This window comes from Notolepis coatsorum, assembly GCF_963971535.1.
Source record: "Notolepis coatsorum genome assembly, chromosome: 4".
NCBI lineage: Eukaryota > Metazoa > Chordata > Actinopteri > Aulopiformes > Paralepididae > Notolepis > Notolepis coatsorum.
In genome coordinates, this window is record NC_140168.1 from 200934668 (window position 1) to 200955975 (window position 21308).

General features: G+C 42.1%; 1 protein-coding gene across 2 annotated transcripts in view; it reads right to left on the reverse strand.

The window, feature by feature from the left end:
* The window catches only part of usp53a (ubiquitin specific peptidase 53a), a 173235-nt gene extending 162310 nt beyond the window's left edge, over positions 1-10925 (reverse strand). Inside the window, exon 1 of one of the 2 annotated variants that reach the window (XM_084312808.1) lies at positions 10557-10925. The gene's annotated coding sequence lies outside the window, so the exon portion shown is untranslated. Of the gene's footprint in view, positions 1-10389; positions 10461-10556 lie in introns of those variants that run through there. The other variant, XM_084312809.1, reaches the window with a different exon arrangement.
* Between the last annotated feature and the right edge of the window lie 10383 nt (positions 10926-21308).

The window sequence follows — 21308 nt, forward strand, 5'->3', positions numbered from 1 at the left end:
ATACACAAATAGCGCTGGCAGAGAATGGTTTAGGATGATCAAAGTGGTGGCAGAGAAGGTTAATAATAAACACTGCACGGACTCTGGTGCAGTGCGTTACTACAGTTTTTACCATGTATATATAGCATCATCACTGTTACTACTGTCCGATTGAATCCTGCCACTCACTACTGTTCACTAATACTACTGTTACTATTGTCATTATTACTTGCACTTTGTTCTATTGTTATTACTACCTATCCGATTCCTACCTGTAACTGTAACCCCCCCCCCCCCCCCCTACATTCACACTTGTAAGCCTTAACACATCCACCGCCGGAAACGCTTTACAGCGTTATTGTCCGCCATGCGTTGACCGCCAGACCTCGCTGTACAGCGTTATTGAGATCAATATTTCATTTTTTCGCCATGGCATTCATAATTCATATATACAGCCGCACCGCTCCAGCTGGACCCTATAGGTGACGGCAACGGCGGCTCAATACGGCCGCCTGGTGGATGGTCGGGCGAGTTACACTCGACTACAGGATATGGCTGATGTGCGTCGATTAAATTCATCCGGCCGTCAGCTATCGTTGCATGACTCCCGACAGACACAATGTACATAATGGATCCTTGCTTTCTAAACTTAATAATCGATATGATTTCGGCGTTTATTGCGACATACAAACCGGAAATGAACATAGGCGATCGACGTCGTATACTTGGGATCTTTCACCGCCAGTCTCTTTGACCCACGGTAAGAGGACACTAACGTTATTTTCAACCCAATTGTGAGTTTCCTTGTTTGCAAACCATCTGATCAATATATCCACCCATACTACATAAAGCAGTTACTGATGATCGGGGAATTATAAACGACCCCCCCCGCCCTTTCCTCCACGCATGATGAAGCATAACGTATACCGATCATATACAGTTAAATTTTTTAATATAGCGTGTATAGGGGGGAAACGGCAATCGATAATCTATATATGCGTTTAGGCCTATAACTCACGTTCTAGGAATTACTGCAGAAAACGATAAAAACATACTTATATTCTAGAAGGTATTTTTGTATGAATGTATGAATGAAAAAGTATAACGTTCCCACATCCTGAACGATAATCGATGTTGAATGGGCCATAGTAATGTCAATATAGCAATAAAATTTAAAAAGTTATAGCCCTGCAAAGAAGGTGAGCCACTCCATAGACGTATAGCGCTGGCAGACTGGGTACAATGATGGGTACAATGCCCGGCGGGCAATGTGTTATAATACTCAATTCTGATGTTTTTTTTTATTTATTTTTTGTAAATCAGATTCCAATGTGAACTGGTCACATTGCTCCTGAACTGACCCGCATGCGGAAATTACGCTTTGCTTAAGTACAGAAGAATCACCCCAAATAATAAGGTAAACTCCTCACTGTCCCTCCACTGACCACCTCCCTCACAACCGTCTTCCGTGTTTGTATTCACAAGAGTGACTCCCGCCGGCGCAGAATTGTGACGAATGTCAATCTAGGGGCGAATTCATGTCGCATGAACTCCGACACGACTGTTCAGTCACATATGAAAGTGGCCCAAATCAGAATTGACAAGATCGGATTCCATGTGATTTTGGCTGTCCACACCGTTGTGATCAAATCTGATCCGAGTCACATGAGCAAAAAGATAAATCTGATTTGGGCCACTTTCACATGCAGTCTGAACATAGATGGTAAATGATGTATTTATATAACTGCTTTTATCCAAAGCGCTTTACAATTTTGTTCCTCCCATTCACACATCCACTCACACATTCACACACCGACGGCAGAGGCAACCATGCAAGGTGCCAACCTGCTCAACAGGAGCAATTAGGGGTTAAGCGTCTTGCTCAAGGACACTTCGACACGCTGCCCGGGAGGAGTGGGAATCGAACCGGGAACCTCCGGATTACCAGACGACTGCTCTACCTCCTGAGCCACTGTGACACCTTTCTGACTGGCTGGCCCTACAACATAATCTCCCTTTCTAAACACCTATCACTGCCCTAAAAACCCTCGTCCAAAAACACAGCCCGAGGACCATTAAATGCTTAAACGAAGGTCTGATTTATTAACCAACACAGACCAAATCTCCCTCTCCTCCTCAACACTGCAGCAGCTCTCAGCTGGGACGTGGCACAGTCAGCCACAGAGCTCCTCTGGACTTCTACAAAGTTCTTCCAGTCGTACCATGGTGCAGTGTGCATTCTTTTTGTTTGTGTTCTTTTAATGCAGATCAATACATCATCCGCCCGGCAGAGCTGGCGCATTACACGCCTATGTGTGACGGCTGAGTGTGTCCCCTCCTGTTACTTCTCAACTCTGTCTGCGCTCTGATGGATGGGTTCCCTTACTGGGGAAAACACTCAACAGTAAAAACCCTCCTCCACTTGTGGCGACGCAGTACTCTCCGCGGTCCTTTCCCCTGCAAACCACTTAACCCTTACAACACCTGGATCCGGAGATATCCTGGAATATTAATGGGATTTTCCCACGGAGGAAGATTAATTGATATCCTGGGGGGGGGGGGGGGGGGGGGTGGGCACTAATGTGCACTAATGACTTGTAATATAAAAGTGTTTTGCAAATCGCAGGTGTAATTGCTTAGTGTTACACTACATATTCACCACTCTTTTTTTTCTAAATATGCATAAGCCTTGTGTCGTCACGGCAGCAGAGTGGTAAACTCTTGTGACGTGTTGCTAAAACAACAGGGAGACGGCCGCGCTTCGACGCGAGGCCTTGCTGAGCGAGGCCGGAACTGTTTGGAAAACTATTTCACTCCAAAGGATGCTTTGCGATCCATTAACCGCAGTTGGTAATTAACTGGACGCTGCAGAGCTAACCGACTTGGGAATTAGGAAGGAAAGTTCAACGACCCCCTAACCAACGGAGAAGGAGCAAAACAAATGCCGTACAAGGTGAGGGGATAAACTACCGCGGTTGGCACTGCAGATAACAGCTCATCACTGTCATGCCTCTGCACTGTAGCACTTTATGGCACCTATCTCTTTTAATATTTTAATCAGTGAATCATATTAGTCTTATTGAATTAAATCAGTTTTTACTGAATTAGACTAGGTTTTTATTAAAATGGATTAGTTTGCTATTGAATCAATTCACAGTTTTTATTTAATGATTCGTTTTTACTGGATTTTTATTGAAATGGCTATAACCGAGACCTGAGTGCTATATCTCGTGCTTCCATGTCAATGGAAAAATTACAAGAAACATAACTTTGACTTTGATAGTCATCTCTCTCTGGGGTTTAACTCCCTTTACCAGATCCACTCGTCTAAATTCCACTTCACTGTTCGGTCAGGTCAGGGGATGTTCCTAACATCTTCTCCTAGCACCAGAGGGGAAAGACTTTCCAAGCTCAAGTGTCTACATCTCAGAGCTTTGACTCACAGGTTTATGAATGGATTCAATGATTGCTTGGTACTTCTGTACCTTGTGTATAGCGTTTACTTTACTCATAGTATATAGGCTATTCAGATTCAAATTCTTTATTGCCTATATTTATCATACATAATAGGCTAATATAACCGATAGGGCATACAGACCTCATCTGCACCGAGAAATATTCAGATCTAATTGTATTGCCTATATTTATGTCTTTCTACCATTACCCGGCCCATACCTGTACCTCCTCTCTCCCCTCCCCCAGGCTGCTATGACGCCCAAAATACCCCCAATAAAAGGAATATCCCATCTTATCATATATTAAAAGTAGGGCTGTCAGTTTATCGCGTTAATTAGATTAATTAATTACACAGCAAATTATCGCGTTATGAAAATTAACTCAAAATTAATTACAATTTTTCTTTTTTTTTTTTTTTTTTTTTTTTTTAATGATTTTTTTTTTGTATCTCATTCATTCCATAAGAATGTAGAATACACATTTACAGACTTTTTTATTTTTTAATATGGTCCATTTGCATGTTCTTGGTATCTGATTCTAGGGACATCTATGAATCTCAGGGAATGTATTCCCAGTGTCAGAAATACTGTGGGCTAGATCCACAAAGAATGGATTGCACGGTGCAAGTTGCACCCTGGTCTGCATCCCCTTAATAATTGTGTGCCGTACTGTATTGTACCCATTCTGCAATCTGTTAATAACATTTTCTTTCAATCAATCAATCTGCGCGGTGATTGATTGAATGAAAATTTTATTTTGAGTAAATTGTAATGAACCAAATGAGAATATCATTAAATGTTTTTTTATCTTTGACTGTGAATAACACCATGCTCAAATTGACCAGACCTGAAAAATCTAAGCAAATTAATAGATGGAAGATGATTAAACAGAAGGTTTTGTAGATACAGTACTGAATTCTGCCATCCGGACACATGCAATTTGAAATATGATTATATAATATAGAATATCAGGCATAAAATGGTTATGCGATTAAAATGCGATTAATTAGATTAATTAATTACAAATCCTGTAATTAATTAGATTAATTTTTTTAATCGCCTGACAGCACTAATTAAAAGTTGACAGCTGACCATTTACCAGCCAGGCGTCAGTGCTTTACCATCTGTGATTTCTCACACAGTTACCAATGGTCATTATCATGCAAATAAGGAGTCTGTGTGTGTTCAAGTACAACATGTTCCACAAAATGTGAAGAGTTCGCAGTTTTCTTTAATGAAAAAATATCATTGATTAGAGCAAGCATTACCTCTGATATAGATCTGGCTGTGAGTGAAAACCCACCTGAGATAACTATGGGGGAATTCACATGTATTACATTACCTGACCTCTGTAAGATTGTCTCTGAGTGTAATTCCGCCACCTCCTGCCTCGATCCTATACCAACAGCATTTCTCAAGCGGGTGTTCGATAGTGTCTCAAATCATGTCCTTGAAATCATAAATATGTCGCTTCAAACAGGCACTTTTCCAGATGCATTTAAAACGGCTGTAGTAAAACCACTACTAAAGAAAACAACCTTAGATGTAAACGAACTAAAAAGCTATAGGCCAATATCGAACCTTCCATTTATCAGCAAGATATTAGAAAAGATAGTCTCAGTACAAATAAACTCCTTTCTCAAAGATAACAACATCATGGAGGAATTACAATCAGGTTTCAGAACAAATCACAGCACTGAAACTGCCCTTACTAAAATAGTTAGCGACCTCAGGCTAAACTCCGATGCTGGCAAAGTCTCAATTCTTGTCCTATTGGACCTTAGTGCAGCGTTCGATACGATTGACCATAATATCTTGATCAGTCGTCTTGAAAGACTGGTTGGCTTTTCCGATCATGTACTAAATTGGCTCATAACATACATTAAGGGGAGAAGGTTCTATGTTAAGCTTGGAGACAATGTATCCGAGGAACATGACAGCAGCTTTGGAGTTGCACAAGGATGCTGCCTTGGTCCATTACTCTTCTCACTATATATGCTGCCCCTCGGGGACATCATTCGAGACCACAATGTATGCTTCCATAGTTATGCTGATGATACACAACTATATATCTCCGCAGAACCAAATAACACTACAGCCATACAGTCCATTACAAATTGTCTGTTAGCAATAAACAAGTGGATGAACAATAACTTCCTAAAATTAAACGAAAGCAAGACCGAAATCCTATTGATCGGCCCAAAAGCGAAAAGGGAAGTGCTGTGTGAAAACCTGGGGAGTCTGTCATCCTATGTAAAGACTGAGGTTACAAGCCTAGGTGTCATCTTGGACTCAGACCTGACCTTTAAGTCTCATATAAATAAGGCCATGAAAACGTCATTCTTCCACCTAAGAAACATAGCGAAAGTAAGACCTTTCGTAAATAAAAAGGATGCAGAGACACTTATTCATGCTTTTGTATCAAGTCGGCTTGACTATTGTAATGCACTGTTCACTGGTCTTCCCAAAGCAACCATTGGGAAGCTTCAGCTTATCCAAAACTCTGCAGCTCGATTACTAACTCATACAAGGAGAAGAGAACATATCACTCCAGTCCTAGCCACTCTGCACTGGCTTCCAATAACTCATAGAATTGATTTTAAGGTCCTTTTCCTAACATATAAAGCTCTTAATGAGCAAGGCCCAAAATACATAGCAAATTCCCTAGTTAGTTATCTGCCCTCAAGAACGCTACGGTCATCCACTACAGGTTTACTAGACACGCCCAGAAACCAAAAGAGGATAGGAAGTATGGCATTTGCCAACTATGCCCCAAAACTATGGAACACACTACCAACACACATCAGAAACGCCAGCTCCATACACATTTTTAAAGGAAAATTAAAAACGTACAGTCTAGCTTACAAATAGTTATGGCTTGGAAAAACCTGATGGATCCATGAGGCTAGGATAAGCCTTGTGGACCCAACTTTTTAGATGAAGGAACGGGTACATACGCACACAATACACGACCACCGATGGATCCGTAAGGCTTGGATAAGTCTTATGGACCCAACTCTTTAGATGAGGGAACGGGTACATACGCACACAATACGCGGCCACTGATGGATCCATGGGGCTTGGATAAGTCCTGTGGACCCAACTCTGACCACTGACCACATGAGGGAACGGGTACATACGCACACAATACACGGCCACTGATGGATCCATGGGGCTTGGATAAGTCCTGTGGACCCAACTCTGACCACTAATAAAAACGTAACTACACTAGCGTTATAAGAGCTAACATTGCTACCTACCGTACAAGTGCATTGGTTTAGTGCATTTCCTACTTCCGGTTGCTACTGAGCGGACATGTTTGTGCGGACCTGTTCTCCCAAACTGGTAAGCAAATGACTGTTTTCATGTTTTCATTTTTACGTTATTTTCATTTTTACGTTATTATTATTATTATTTTTTTTATTTTTTTTATTTATTTTTTAACATTGATCTTAACTGATCACTGTGACTTTATTGCTTTTATCGTTATATATGCCTATGTTTGTGTACAGCACTTTGAGCTACATGACATGTATGAAAGGTGCTTTATAAATACTTACTTACTTACTTACTTCCCATAAATAATAATAAATTGGATTTGAAGAGGGAAGCGCCTTTCTCATACTCAAGGATAAATTATGAATATATGTGTATAGTAACAACAGGAAAAAAACAAATAAGATAAAAAGGAAGCAAGGTGCTGTACAATTGGATGAAGTGGTAACAAGAAAATTAACAAAAACAAAAACAACAGGATCTGTGGCTTAAAATAAAAGAGTCAGGGGGTGGGCTACTTGGGAGCAGGGCCGTGTTGCTGTGTTGAAGGCAAGTGTGAACAGGTGTGTTTTTAGGTGGGTTTTGAAGAGGTTGATGGTGTCAGAGCCTCGGATGGAGGGGGAGAGAGAGTTCCACAGCCTGGGGGCAGCTACAGAGAAAGCTTGGTCTCCCAGTGTGGAACGTGGGATGGTGAGGAGGTCGGAGTTGGAGGAGCCATAGTTTCTCTCATCTGCCAAAACAAAGTTCAGACGTTCCACGACTCTGGCTGCGCTCCCTTCCCCGCAAAACCCCTGTGTCACTTTCCAGAATTGCTTAGTAAGAGAACTGGCGGCAAGCCCAAAACACAAAGAAAGTGAAAATACTTCAACCATGAGCCTGAGGACAAAGTGACCATCTACTTTTAACAAGAGGGGTGAAAATACTTCAACCATGAGCCTGAGGACAAGTGACCATCTACTTTTAACAAGAGGGGGGAGGGGGGAATGAAACGCTATAGCTACGTGCGCTAAAATCAGAAAATAACAAAGAGTTGAAAGAGTTGTTTAACTCCGGAGGAGATGTGGTTTTTTCAGGACCTCCGGGGCGACGACGACGACGCAGTGGCCGTTTCCTGTGTGGTGGTGGTGGTGTGGGCTTCCTGAAAAGGCTTTACTGCGTTCCGGAGCGAGGTCACACCGGTTTCAGCCTTGTGAAACTGAACAGGACCCCCCCCCCCCACACACACACACACACCTCGCTGAGTCACACAGAGTTCCCTGCACTCTCATGGAGGAAGGGGGAGAACAAAAAGCACATGTTCCTCCTGGAGCCGCACACTCTCTCCGAAAGGGATTGTGTGATTGAATATAACATCCTCTCTCTCCTCCAGACCGCTTCCGGAATGTTCTCCCGGCTTCCCAAGCCGCTCGCCAACACGAGTGGTGCGGCGGCGACGTGGGGGCCAACGACAACTTTCTTCCCCCCTTTCTTTATACAGTAAAATAGATAAACAAGTGCATTGGGCTCCAGCGAGGCTAATGTGGCGGCTCCCCTTGGGGTCAGGTGTTAGTCAAGTACTCAATGTTCCTCTGGCTCGAGTTTTGTGTAAACAGAGCCCACGGCTAAGTAAGTGACTGACTGAATCTGACAAAAAAAACAAAAAAAAGGACTGAAGGAATTGTCAGTGAAATGGAAGTTTTTTTTCTTGTTTTTATTTGTTTTTGTTTTTATCTCCATCAATGTGCAGTCGCTGTGATGACATTATATTCTCAGGAGGACGGTACAGAAGTAGTGACACGGCCTGGTTTAAAAAACTGGTTCGTCAGCATGCCTCCGTGCTTACGCCATCCTACGGCCATTTACAATGAACAACACACATGGCGTCTTGGAGGTGGGAGGTGAAGAATGGAAGATTTGGAGTACTAGTATATAGTGCGGAACAGCTGATGATACACTGTAGCACTCAACACTTTGATGAACATTGTTACTCAGCTGATAGAGTTGTGCCCTTCCTGATGACTTATCGTACAGAACTTGTAAGTCGCTTTGGATAAAAGCGTCAGCTAAATGACTGTAAATGTAGACCTGTAATATTGCTCTTCCCAGCAAGAACCCATGGGAGAGACGCTGCTCAATCATCAAAATACTGATGAGAGTGATGATCATTGGTATTGAACAAGGGTCTCATGGCCAGAATTATTGTATAGGCTACGGTTAAAGAAAACTATATTTGTGTTAATAGGACCTTAAGGCAGTCTGTCAACCCATGAACTTTTAATTAAGTTCTGTTGAGTCCCAATGTATGTGTTCACTAAATCATAACAAACGTGTCTAATGATAATAAATTATATCTAATGGTATATTTTAATCAATCAATTATTCATGTAAAAAAAGGTACACATGTAAAAGCTTCGTTATAACACATTATCCCTAGTTTAATTTGTGAAAGATGCAGCTTTTGAATGGTCTTCTAAAAAGAGATTGTTGGCTATTTTGTTCTCAAATATATACATTTTAGACCACCTACCATCAATGAACAGTAATAATACATGTTTATTTGCAAATGTCTGATATTGTACATTTGTCAGAATTCAAGTGTAAATGGGATCGCAGAGAATGATGTTCTTGAGGTGTCAGTTAAAAGACTAAAAGGTGTATTCTGGTCAGGTTAAAGTGACTGAATAACCTACTTGGCATTAGATCTTTACAGTGAACCTACAAAAGGACTTTTCTGAGGACAACCTGAAGCCTACTCAGCCTCATAGAAGAGACAGCTGGTATAATTTAGCAGAACAAATGAAGACATCTAGATTGTCATTAAATGAAAAGGCTTTATAGTGGACAGTTGGTTGTCACTGCAGGTGAAAAGGTGAAGCAAGCTGCATGTTAACCAGTTATTTTAAGCTCTGACTGCAAACCACGTTTTAACGTATGCAAAAAATAAATAAATCATAAATGATAAATAAATGAGCAGTGTAGTGTAAATAGACTCCTGACCATCTCGCTAGTCCAGACCGAAACGGACCAGTGTGAGATCAGGTCGGGTCACTCTGTCTGTGTCACTGTCACGTCAGTTGTCACATTGTGATCATTTTTTCGCAATGTATAGTTTGGAATGGATGTAGATTACTTTTTCAACGCTATAGTGTCAGTTTGACTTTTTTTATTTTCATGAATGAAAACTTTATTTAACAGATTGCAGAATGGGTACAAACAATACAGTGCGGCTCAATACTACTATCTATCACACAACCGACGTCAGATAGTATACATTTGACGAAGAAACTGTACATAAAACTTTATAATAACCTACTTGGCATTAGATATTTACAGTGAACCTACGAAAGGGCTTTTCTGAGGACAACCTGAAGCCTACTACTGCCTCATAGAAGAAGAGACAGTTGAGTTGGTATAATTTAGCAGAACAAATGAAGACATCTATTGTCATTCAATTAAAATGCTTATGAAAAGGCTTTATACTAGTGGACAGTTGGTTTTCTCTCATCGGTTGTGTGATACTGATAGTAAAGGGTTAACCTTCTGTCGTGTCATGGCAGTGAAAGGGCAATACAAACATGTTCCCTCATAATTCCAATATATTGCCGATATTCGTGAACTGTCAAGCAGACAACAACAATGAGACCACTAGCGGCACTAGCCTGCCCGCGATGTCCACTCACTCACTCACTCACTCACTCACCTGAGGTTCAGGTGACAACACTCCACACACTATACACTTCCGCCTCGCGCGCCGCGGCAGGTGACGGTCCAACAACAAGAAGAATTATAAGGACGTCGGGAAAGTTTTCAAGAAAGTACGTACGGTTAACTCAACAACAAGACAAAAACAAACCAAGCGAAACTCACCTTATTAACCGGGGTAATACCTCCAACAACGTTCAGTATAAAACAACCCCGAGTTACATGTGTTGTTTAAAAAAAAATAAAAAAAATAAAATAAAAACGGCTAGGCGGAGGAGTTTCGGTGGAGGACGCTGCTGCTGCGAGCTTCACATTCTGTAATAATAAGCCAAGAAGCAGAAGGAGAGAGGCTTCTCTAACTTCAGTATTCACACGTCCCTCCTTTGCGAAAACATCTTCTTTTATTTTGTTGTACCTCCACACTTTGGACCGCGAGCCGTTGACACACAGTCTCTCACTACTTGCGTTATTCCGGTTCTCTCTCTCTCTCTCTCTCTCTCTCTCTCTCTCTCTCTCTGGCGCGCGGCGCGGTGCTGCTGCAGTGGTTGCCGCGCGGGCGGGCGGTAATGAGTGAGGCAATGGTTGACTTCACCTGGAGAGAGACTGGATTAGTGATGTTTCTTTTTTCACATGAGGTCAAACCCCGCCCCCCTCTCACCACACACACTGTATTTACTGCTGCTGCTGCAGTCCCCTGGCTGGAGCAAGCTACTGTACTGCTGCTGCACACACACACTATCTCCTACACACACAGATCCTGCACACACACATCATACACACACACACACGCACACAACTCCTGCGCGCACACACACAGATCCTGCACACACACACAGATCCTGCACACACACATACACACAGTGACACACAACTCCTGCGCGCACACACACATCCTGCACACACACACATCATCATACACGCACACAACTCCTGCGCGCACACACAGATCCTGCACACACACACATCATACACACCCACACAACTCCTGCGCGCACACCCAGATCCTGCACACACACATCATACACGCACACAACTCCTGCGCGCACACACAGATCCTGCACACACACACATCATACACGCACACAACTCCTGCGCGCACACACAGATCCTGTGTATACACACACACAACTCCTGCGCGCACACACACATCCTGCACACACACATCATACACGCACACAACTCCTGCGCGCACACACACATCCTGAAGACACACGTCATACACGCACACAACTCCTACACGCACACATCATACACGCACACAACTCCTGCGCGCACACACAGATCCTGCACACACACATCATACACACACAATAACTCCTGCGCGCACACACAGATCCTGCACACACACATCACACACATACACTCTACACACAAATCCTGCACACACACACTCGCATGTCTCGCAGTCGCAATAGTGCACTTTAGTGCTGTAACTAAAGCGCGAATTATGCTCGAACACTTTTCGCACAGTTTTTGGTGCAAAAAAAAAAACTACATTGTGATACAACCGCGATGTGACACTTGACTTTCAACACTGCTTGGCGATTATGAAGCACAGCGAGAAGTAGAGGAATGTGATGTAAGACTTCTGTTATCCAAACACCATCTGCCTGATCCTGTTACATAAAGAAAGCAACAGAATAGGGCTGCAATTAAAGCGTTTTCCTCCCGTTTTCAGCGATAAAAGGGACTCTGATAATTCGCTGGCATATTTCAAATAGATTGCCTAAATTTCCTTTGCATTCCTCAAGGGGGCGCTAATATAGGTGTTGTGTTTATATGGGTGATAAAAAAAAGATATAACCGAGAATTGTAGGTTACTTTAAAGCAGTAGTTAACCCCAAAAAATAAAAATTAATAATACAAAAATGCCCCTTACCCGGAGTGTTATCTATGCATCCACATTGAAGTACTGAATAAATACTTATGGAAAAACTCAAAACCAATGTCTCTTTCCAGAAATCATGACCCTGTTACTCAGGATAATACACAGACGTTGTTGTGAGCAGTTTAATGTACACCCTCCATAATAATGAATGGGGATGTACTTTGGTAGAAAATAGTTGCTACATGAAACTGCTCACAACAAGGTCTGTGTATTATCCTGAGTTACCGGGTCATGATTTCTGTAAAGAGACATTGGTTTTGAGTTTTTCCAAAACGTTTTTATTCAGTGCTTTGAGCGCCACAAACTGAGTGTCATTCAGCTCCTTGTATTGGAGTGATGGCAGATAAATCCAAAACTAGACAAATCACACCAAAACAATCTGGATGGATATATAGCAGATAGGTGAATGAATGAATGAATGAATGAATGAATGAATGAATGAATGAATGAATGAATGAATGAATGAATGAATGAATGAAAACTTTATTTAACAGATTGCAGAATGGGTATACAATACAGTACGGCTCAATACACACAATTGTTAAGGGGATGCAGACCAGAGAAAGACGTTTGTCTTGTTTACATCAGGGTCCCCCATTTTCAATTTATAGTGACATTTATGACATACACAACATACATGACATCATGACATTTATGGCATAGGGACATACATGACATATACAGGTATATAATACTGTTACATTTGTGACATATACGATATGCAAATATACAGTACTGTTACCCAGAGATCCTAACAGAGATTATATACATGGGGAGGAGACTGTACATTAGGAGAAAAAATATACAAAACAGTGGGGAGAAAATATATACATACGGTGGGGAGGAGACTGTCTATGGTGGGGGGGGGGGGGGGGGGGGGGGGGGGGTTGGACCTTTACGGTGGCCAGTTTCGAATTGCAGCCTCCCGTAGGTGCTCAGCGGTTTTGAATGTGGGTAGGGATGCACATCTTTTTACGGCTGTGGGTATGGCGTTCCACATTGATGTGGCATAATTGCTAAATGTGTTTAGTCCCTTGTTTGTGCCGAATCTGGGTTTAACATGATTTGTGGAACTCCCACTGGTGTTGTGGGCGTGGTATTCACTGACCTTTGGGAAGTATTTCGACACAGGTGCGAACCATGGGAGAGCTAGGGGAGCCATGGCAAATTTTACGTGTATAATGCGTAAAATTTGGCTATTTTGATGTATAATTCATGATTTGCGCACTAATTCACCGTAATAGACAATAGCATAAATCTATGGGGTTGCGGCACTGCAGATATACCCTACTCGTAATAGATGGCAACATGCATGCTATTCTTGCGTTTACCATTCGGAGCGTGGCGGCGCTGCAGCCTGCAGGCACAAATCAAACTTCACCCGCCGTTTTAAAAGAAAAAAAATACAGGTATTCAGGATAATGTCAAAAGTTAAACGAAATATCAAAGAAGTAAGCCTTCTAACCAATTTTGGTTTTACAGAGAAGGCGAAGCAGCCAGTCGACTCGACTGAGCAGGGGGGTCCGTGTACGTTTTGATAGTTCGTTTTTCATTTCAAACGGACCCAGGAGCCGGTAGGAGCATCTACTTCTTCAACCGCAGACAATTTTAAATTGGCTGCTGGCGAAGCTAACAACGTTACACCTGCTGCGGGGACTACTTCTGCAGTCTGGAATATCTGGAATAACTACCCTGCTTTAGCGCGCCACTTTAAAACAGCAAGTGAGGACGCATCTCGCAGGCAGCTGATCCCAGGCCTTTGTGGCCGCTTCTGTGTTAAGGTACAGTAAGACCTGCTTTTCCTAATTACAGTAACTGTATTATTATCATTATTGCTAATTTATAAAATGTCTATCGTATGATTGTTGTGCGTTGGTTACATGCGCAGCTGCGCTTGTCTCGTGTGTGGGTGCATCAGTCTTTGAGTACTGACCAGGTGCCACTGCTGACTGGTGTGATAATGTTGCATTTACCTACTATAATAATGTTAGACTCGATGTGTTTGGTCGTGGACTTGTTGTTCGCTATTGGTTCATCCGTGTGTTTATGTGTAAATAGGACTGTTGTGTGTGAATTTTAGTGTTGGATCAGAGGGGTTAATCTGAGCATGTGTATTTCAATATGTGCGTCTTCATCATGCATGCAGACACCTGTGTGGCGTAGACTATGTGTGGTTCTGTAACGTTACTCATACCTATAGCCTGTGAGGCACGCGCAGCGCTGCTGACCCCCCCCCCCCCCCCCCCTCCCCAAAATATAATGAGCTCCCCCGAAGACCATGGTATGGTTCGCACACTGTGTACATGGGTTGTGTGGTGTAGTGTATCTTGTAGACCAGGCCCATTGCAAGGTGCTGTACTCTGTCGTCTACTCTAAGCCATCCTAGGTAGTCAAAGTGGGCAGGGGTGAGGTGGGTTTTAGGAGTAATGTCAAGTAGTAGTCTGACCAGTTTGTTTTGTGATGTTTGATGTTTGTAATCTTGTTTTTAGTGCCTTTGAGGTGCTTTGGTACCATGCGGTGCAAGCATAGTCGTAGTACCCTTGAATGAGTGCTCCTGCCAGAGTCTTCAGCGTATTCTTGTTTACCAGAGAGGAGATCCGGTACAAGAATCTAGTAAGGGGGACAATTGTGTTATTATTTTTTGGGGGGTGAACTGGCCCTTTAAATGTTTCACTTGTACAGTAGGCATGCGACATGAGTGGGGAAACAACTAAAATATTTTATATGGGGTCAAGAGATTAAATATAATTGTTAAAATAATTAAAAATAAAATGAAATCTCTGATCGGATGCGGTGCTTGTGGTTATGATTAGATTACATTTTATTCAAATGTATTGTCATCATACAGCACAAGTAGGCCTATAGTACAACGAAAATAAGTGTGGCATCCAACAGTAACAGTAAAGTGCAATAGTAATATACAATGTACTGGTGATTAAACTGCATATCAAATATATGAATTAGTACTGAGTAATAGTGCTAATCAGATGTATCAATCAATCAATCAGATGTATTTATATAGCACATTTAACATGACACATGTCAACCAAAGTGCTGTACAGAGGGTAGATACATAGATACAGACAACAATCACAACTCCGTTTTACGGGAGGGCACACAGGCAAGCACACAGGAAAACAGGGCATGAGTCAGTGAATGGGAAAAGCTAATAGGTAGAAGTGGGTTTTGAGCCTAGATTTGAAGGCATCTATCGAGGGGGCAAGCCGAATGGAGGTGAGGATGCTGTTCCACAGTTCAGGGGCTGCAACAGCAAAGGCACGGCCCCCCCTGAGCTTAAGGATAGACCTCCGGACTGTCAGGAGCCTCTGATCGGCTGACCTGAGGGACCTGGTGTTGGAATAGGGGGATAGGAGGTCTGAGATGTAGGAGGGGGGCTGACCATTAAGGGATTTAAAAACGAATAGGAGAACCTTAAAATCTATCCTTTAGTGTACTGGAAGCCAATGAAGGGAGGCAAGGACAGGGGTGATGTGGTCTCTCTTACGGGTTCCGGTCAACAGTCTGGCAGCTGCGTTTTGTGCTAGTTGTAGGCGGGACAGGGAAGACTGGTTTATGCCTATATAGAGGGAGTTGCAGTAGTCTAATCTAGATGAAATGAAAGCGTCTATAACTCTCTGAAGGTCTGCAGGCAGGAGAGAGAAGGGCTTTGAGTTTAGCAATGGTGCGTAATTGGAAAAAACATGCCTTCACCACTGAGTTCACTTGTCTGTCGAATTAAAATTGGGGATCAAAAATGACACCTAGCTTCTTGACATAAGGCTTGACCAGGGAGGACAGGGTGCTAAGACTGTTGGTAATAATAATAATAATAATAATAATAATAATAATAATAATAATAATAATAATAATAATAATAATAACTTTATTTGTATAGCACTTTTCATACAGAGGTTGCAGTTCAAAGTGCTTCACAACAGTAAAAAATACAGGCATAAAAAGATAGACAGGTAGAATCACAGTGTTTCACATTAGGATCTAGCATCCCAATAGGCTCTCCGCTTACAGTTTTCAGTAACACAAATAGTAAAAATAGTTTAGCGAGCATAGTAAGATATGGCACAACAGTAAAAAATACAGGCATAAGCGAGCATAAAAAGATAGACAGGTAGAATCACAGTGTTTCACATTAGGATCTAGCATCCCAATAGGCTCTCCGCTTACAGTTTTCAGTAACACAAATAGTAAAAATAGTTTAAAATGATTCAGTTTAAAAATAGTAAAATAAAAATAAAATAAAATAAAAATTATAAAATAGAACGGACATAAAAAATACAGGCATGAGCGAGCATAGTAAGATATGGCTACTACAGCCAGGACACAGTTAACCTGGTTCTACAATGCTACAGGTAAGGGTGGTGACAACGTCTGGGGGACCGAAGAGGATTATTTTACATTTGTTTTCATTTAGTTGTAAAATGTTTTGTGCCATCCAACATTTAACGTCATCAAGGCAGGACATGAGACTGTTAAGTAAAGACTGGTTGTTAGTGTAGAGGCAGAAACCGACTTGGTGGATTTATATATTATTATTATTATTATTATTATTATTATTATTATTATTATTATTATTATTATTATTATTATTATTATTATTATTATTATATTATATTATATATATATATATATATATATATATATATATATATATATATATATATATATATATATATAGAACCATGCACTGAACCATTATATTATATATATACATTAGAACCTTTAGACTGTCTTATATTAGAACCTTTAGACTGTCTTTTGTTAGAACATTTAGACTGTTTGGCCACTAGAGGGCTCACCACCCATTGCAGCCCACTCCTATAAATGGCCAAGGTGATCAATGGGATCCTGTGCACCTGCCGAGGACTTACCTTCAAACGCTGTCTCACTGTTGGAACTGTTATACTGTTGGAACCGACCACGGAGCAACTGACGACTGTTCTGTGTAACCTTTATTTCACTTTCACTATCATTTACCCTTGGACAACAATAAACCTGTAAACCGAACCGGCGGCAACATTGGACATTCAATTCATTCACATCACAACCTTGGTACAGTGTAAAAAGGCAAAAGCGGGTGCATCGTGGACGACTGTCAGCACACAGAGGAATGGCAGTCGGCCACTACAAAGTTTGAAGGTCTCCTCCTGAAAGAAGGACGTGGGAATACAAAGTTTGAAGGTTCCCTCACGCCAGAAGACCGTGAGTGAAAAGAGTAAAAAGAACGTTCCCTCACAACAGAAGAATGTGAGTGAAAAGAAGAAAGTTTGAAAGTGTCCTCACGACAGAATGACGTGAGTACAAAGTTTGAAGGTTCCCTCACGCCAAAAGACCGTGAGTGAAAAGAGTAAAAAGAACGTTCCCTCACAACAGAAGAACGTGAGTGAAAAGAAGAAAGTTTGAAAGTGTCCTCACGACAGAATGACGTGAGTACAAAGTTTGAAGATACCCTCACGACAGAAGGACGCGAGTGAAAAAGAGGAAAAATATCCTTGTGAAAGAAGGACGTGCTATGTGAGTATAAAGTTGGACAACCTCCCTCACAAAAGGAAACCAGAGGTAAGAAGATTTATGAAATACACCTCTGTTGATGAAGACCTGGATAAAGGATTTGAAAGACGGTGAAGAGCTGTAATGGCCTGCCGTGAAGTGGAATTGTTTGGAAGCTGCTGTATTTATGAATGAAACGTGACTCTGGACTTTGCTACATTGTTGCGCTTCCGTGCGAACGCTGTTGAGTATAATAACGTCAGACTGACAAATTGATTAATTGTGATGCTGTGGATTATGAAACGTATTGGACGTCGTAATATTTGGAACCATTGCAATTAATGTTGTCAGTCGCGCACTCGACATGTGGAAAAACTAGACGGCGTCAGACTAATTGAATTGCGATACTGTGGAATGGATTAGAACGGACTATGTGCCGTATTAGAATTAAGTAGAACCATCGCAATTAATAGTCTGGACGTGTGGAAACTAAATGGTGCAATGGACTGATTTAATTCCGATACAGCAGTGGAATATGCAACAGAGAATAAGTGGAACCATTGCAATTAATGTTACTCTGGACGTGTGGAAACGGGATAACGTTGGCACATAAACCCACTTTGAAGGCTCTGACGCCACACCACGTCGCCATGTGATTGTAACGTTTAAAACTACAAACTATATTTGTAAAAAATTAAATAAATACAGTAACAATGTCTGAAGCCAAGATGGGAAAGTATGTGCCTCGCCAGCCAAGCAGTCATAGAAGTAGTGTGAGCTCAACAACTTCATCTATGTTTAAAAGGACTCAAGCTGAAAAAGCTGCCATGATGGCACGTCTTGCCAATTTAAAGAAAAAAAATGACCTTGAAAAACAACAAAGGGATTTGAAGCATGAACAAGCAGCAATAAATCGTGAATTGGAAAACAGACAAGCAGCAATAAATCATGAATTGGAAAACAGACAAGCAGCATTAAATACCATACAAGAGGAGCTTGAGATGAAAACTGTCATTGACGCTGCAGATGCAACATTTAGAACACTATCAAGTTGTGAGGAAAAGAAGAAGATGTCTGTTTAAGACAAAAGATTTGTGGAAATTATGTCGAACTCTGCTGTGAGAAGTGATGGACATTACCAACTTGCACATACCAGTTATACCCTACTAAAGTCTGCAGAGGACAACACAGATGCATTCTCAGCTGAAGCAGTTGACACTGTTCAAAGCTATTTCAATGAAAATGATTGTTTAAAGTCTGTTCCCACAGAAGAAGAAGCAGTGACAGAGGAAGTCGCTGTGTCAGACAGTGATGAAGGAGAAGAGGACAGTGATGAAGGAGATGAGAACAGCGATGAAGAAGAGGGCAGCGATGATGACGATGATGATGATGGTGGTGAGGAGGACGGCGTCGACGGCGTCGATGACGATGATGGTGAGGAGGACGGCGTCGATGACGTCGATGATGATGATGGAGGAGAGGAGGACAAGAGTGATGAAGGAGAGGAGGACGGTGATGAAGGAGAGGAGGACGGTGATGAAGACGAGGAGGAGGACAGTGATAAAGAAGAGGAAGAAGAGGTGGACCAGTGGCCAAGCCATACTGCTACAAGCCATAAGACAGGATGTGCTGCCCCTGCTGGTCAAAGCCGGCATGTGCTGCCAACAACCTCTCATACCCAAGCCCCTCAGTCTCACACTGATCTACACCCAACAAGCGGAAGCAGCAACCTAGCATCAGATGATGGAGAAGACAAGGAAGCTGGGGATGATGGGGCAGAGGCAGAGGATGAAGACGGAGGAGAGGAGGGGAACCAAAACGCTGGATGGGCGGAAGCCATGGTTAAGATCCTGGGAAAGAAGACCCCAGAGAGTAAACCCTCCATGCTACTGAAGAACAAACAGCTGGACAAGCTGAAGGAGAAGGAGAAACCGGAGCAGCTGGAGAGAAAGAAACAGGTTGACAAGAAGCGGACCTGGGAGATGATGTGTAGAGACAAACCTGACCTGGTCAAAGACAGAGAGGTGGAACGAAATCTACAGAGTATTGCTACCAGGGGGGTGGTGCAGCTGTTCAACGCTGTGAAGACACAAGCTTATCAAGTGAAGCCCATGGAAGCCCATGGTGTTACCGGGGCCGGTGATGACCAAGCACTTGCAATCATGCCAGTTTCCAGGAGAAAGAATTACAAGAGAAGACGGAGCAGGGAAACCTGGGAAAGCCGGCTGAGACTTCCTGACCGACCTACCGCTGACAGTCCTGATTAACCCTGGCGGAGAGTCACAACATTGAACTTTGAATAGACATTGGCTATATGCCTGTCAGAGATTTATGGCTCTGTTTGTTATATAAAAAAGAAAAAAGAAATTTGAATATTATTGAGTTACCTTATCTGTTACTTGACTCACTAACTGATTTGTTCTTCCCATGCTCAGGGACAACAAGTGAAAACAACAGGACCCAGTCAAGTTTCTTCGTGTTTAGAATTGTGATTTCATATTGTTTATTATTATTGAGGACATTAGCATTGACTGTAGGTTATGTCGGCTTCTTTGCCTCTTTGATGCATATATAGTTTTATAATTGTGTTTTGGTACACAATTAAGGGGCCGGTGTGTAGAGGCAGAAACCGACTTGGTGAATTTATATATTATTATTATTATATATATATTATATATATATATATATATTAGAACCATGCACTGAACCATTATATTATATATATACATTAGAACCTTTAGACTGTCTTATATTAGAACCTTTAGACTGTTTGGCCACTAGAGGGCTCACCACCCATTGCAGCCCACTCCTATAAATGGCCAAGGTGATCAATGGGATCCTGTGCACCTGCCGAGGACTTACCTTCAAACGCTGTCTCACTGTTGGAACTGTTATACTGTTGGAACCGACCACGGAGCAACTGACGACTGTTCTGTGTAACCTTTATTTCACTTTCACTATCATTTACCCTTGGACAACAATAAACCTGTAAACCGAACCGGCGGCAACATTGGACATTCAATTCATTCACATCACAACCTTGATACAGTGTAAAAAGGCAAAAGCGGGTGCATCGTGGACGACTGTCAGCACACAGAGGAATGGCAGTCGGCCACTACAGTTAGGTTTCAGAGAGACATACAGCTTTGTGTCGTCAGCATTACAATGAAAAAAGATGTTGTGCTTCTGAATGATTGAACCAAGGGGTAGCATGTAAAGAGAACAGGATCGGGCCAAGGATGGACCCTTGCGGGACCCCACATGAGAGGGAGGTTGAGGGGGAGGAGCAGTTGGCAATGTTGACAGCAAAGCTTCTATTTGTGATAGGAGGAGAACCATGCTACTGCAGTGCCACTGACACCAACCCCATGTTGGAGACGATCGTGATGTGAAAAAAATATATTGACGTGACTTTCGTGATTATATTTCATGGGTCGAACAAAACTGTACGTTATTGACATAAAATACAACATATATTGTTTCTTTACCTTTCTGTGAATGTCTAGAAAGAAACCGTGTCGCAA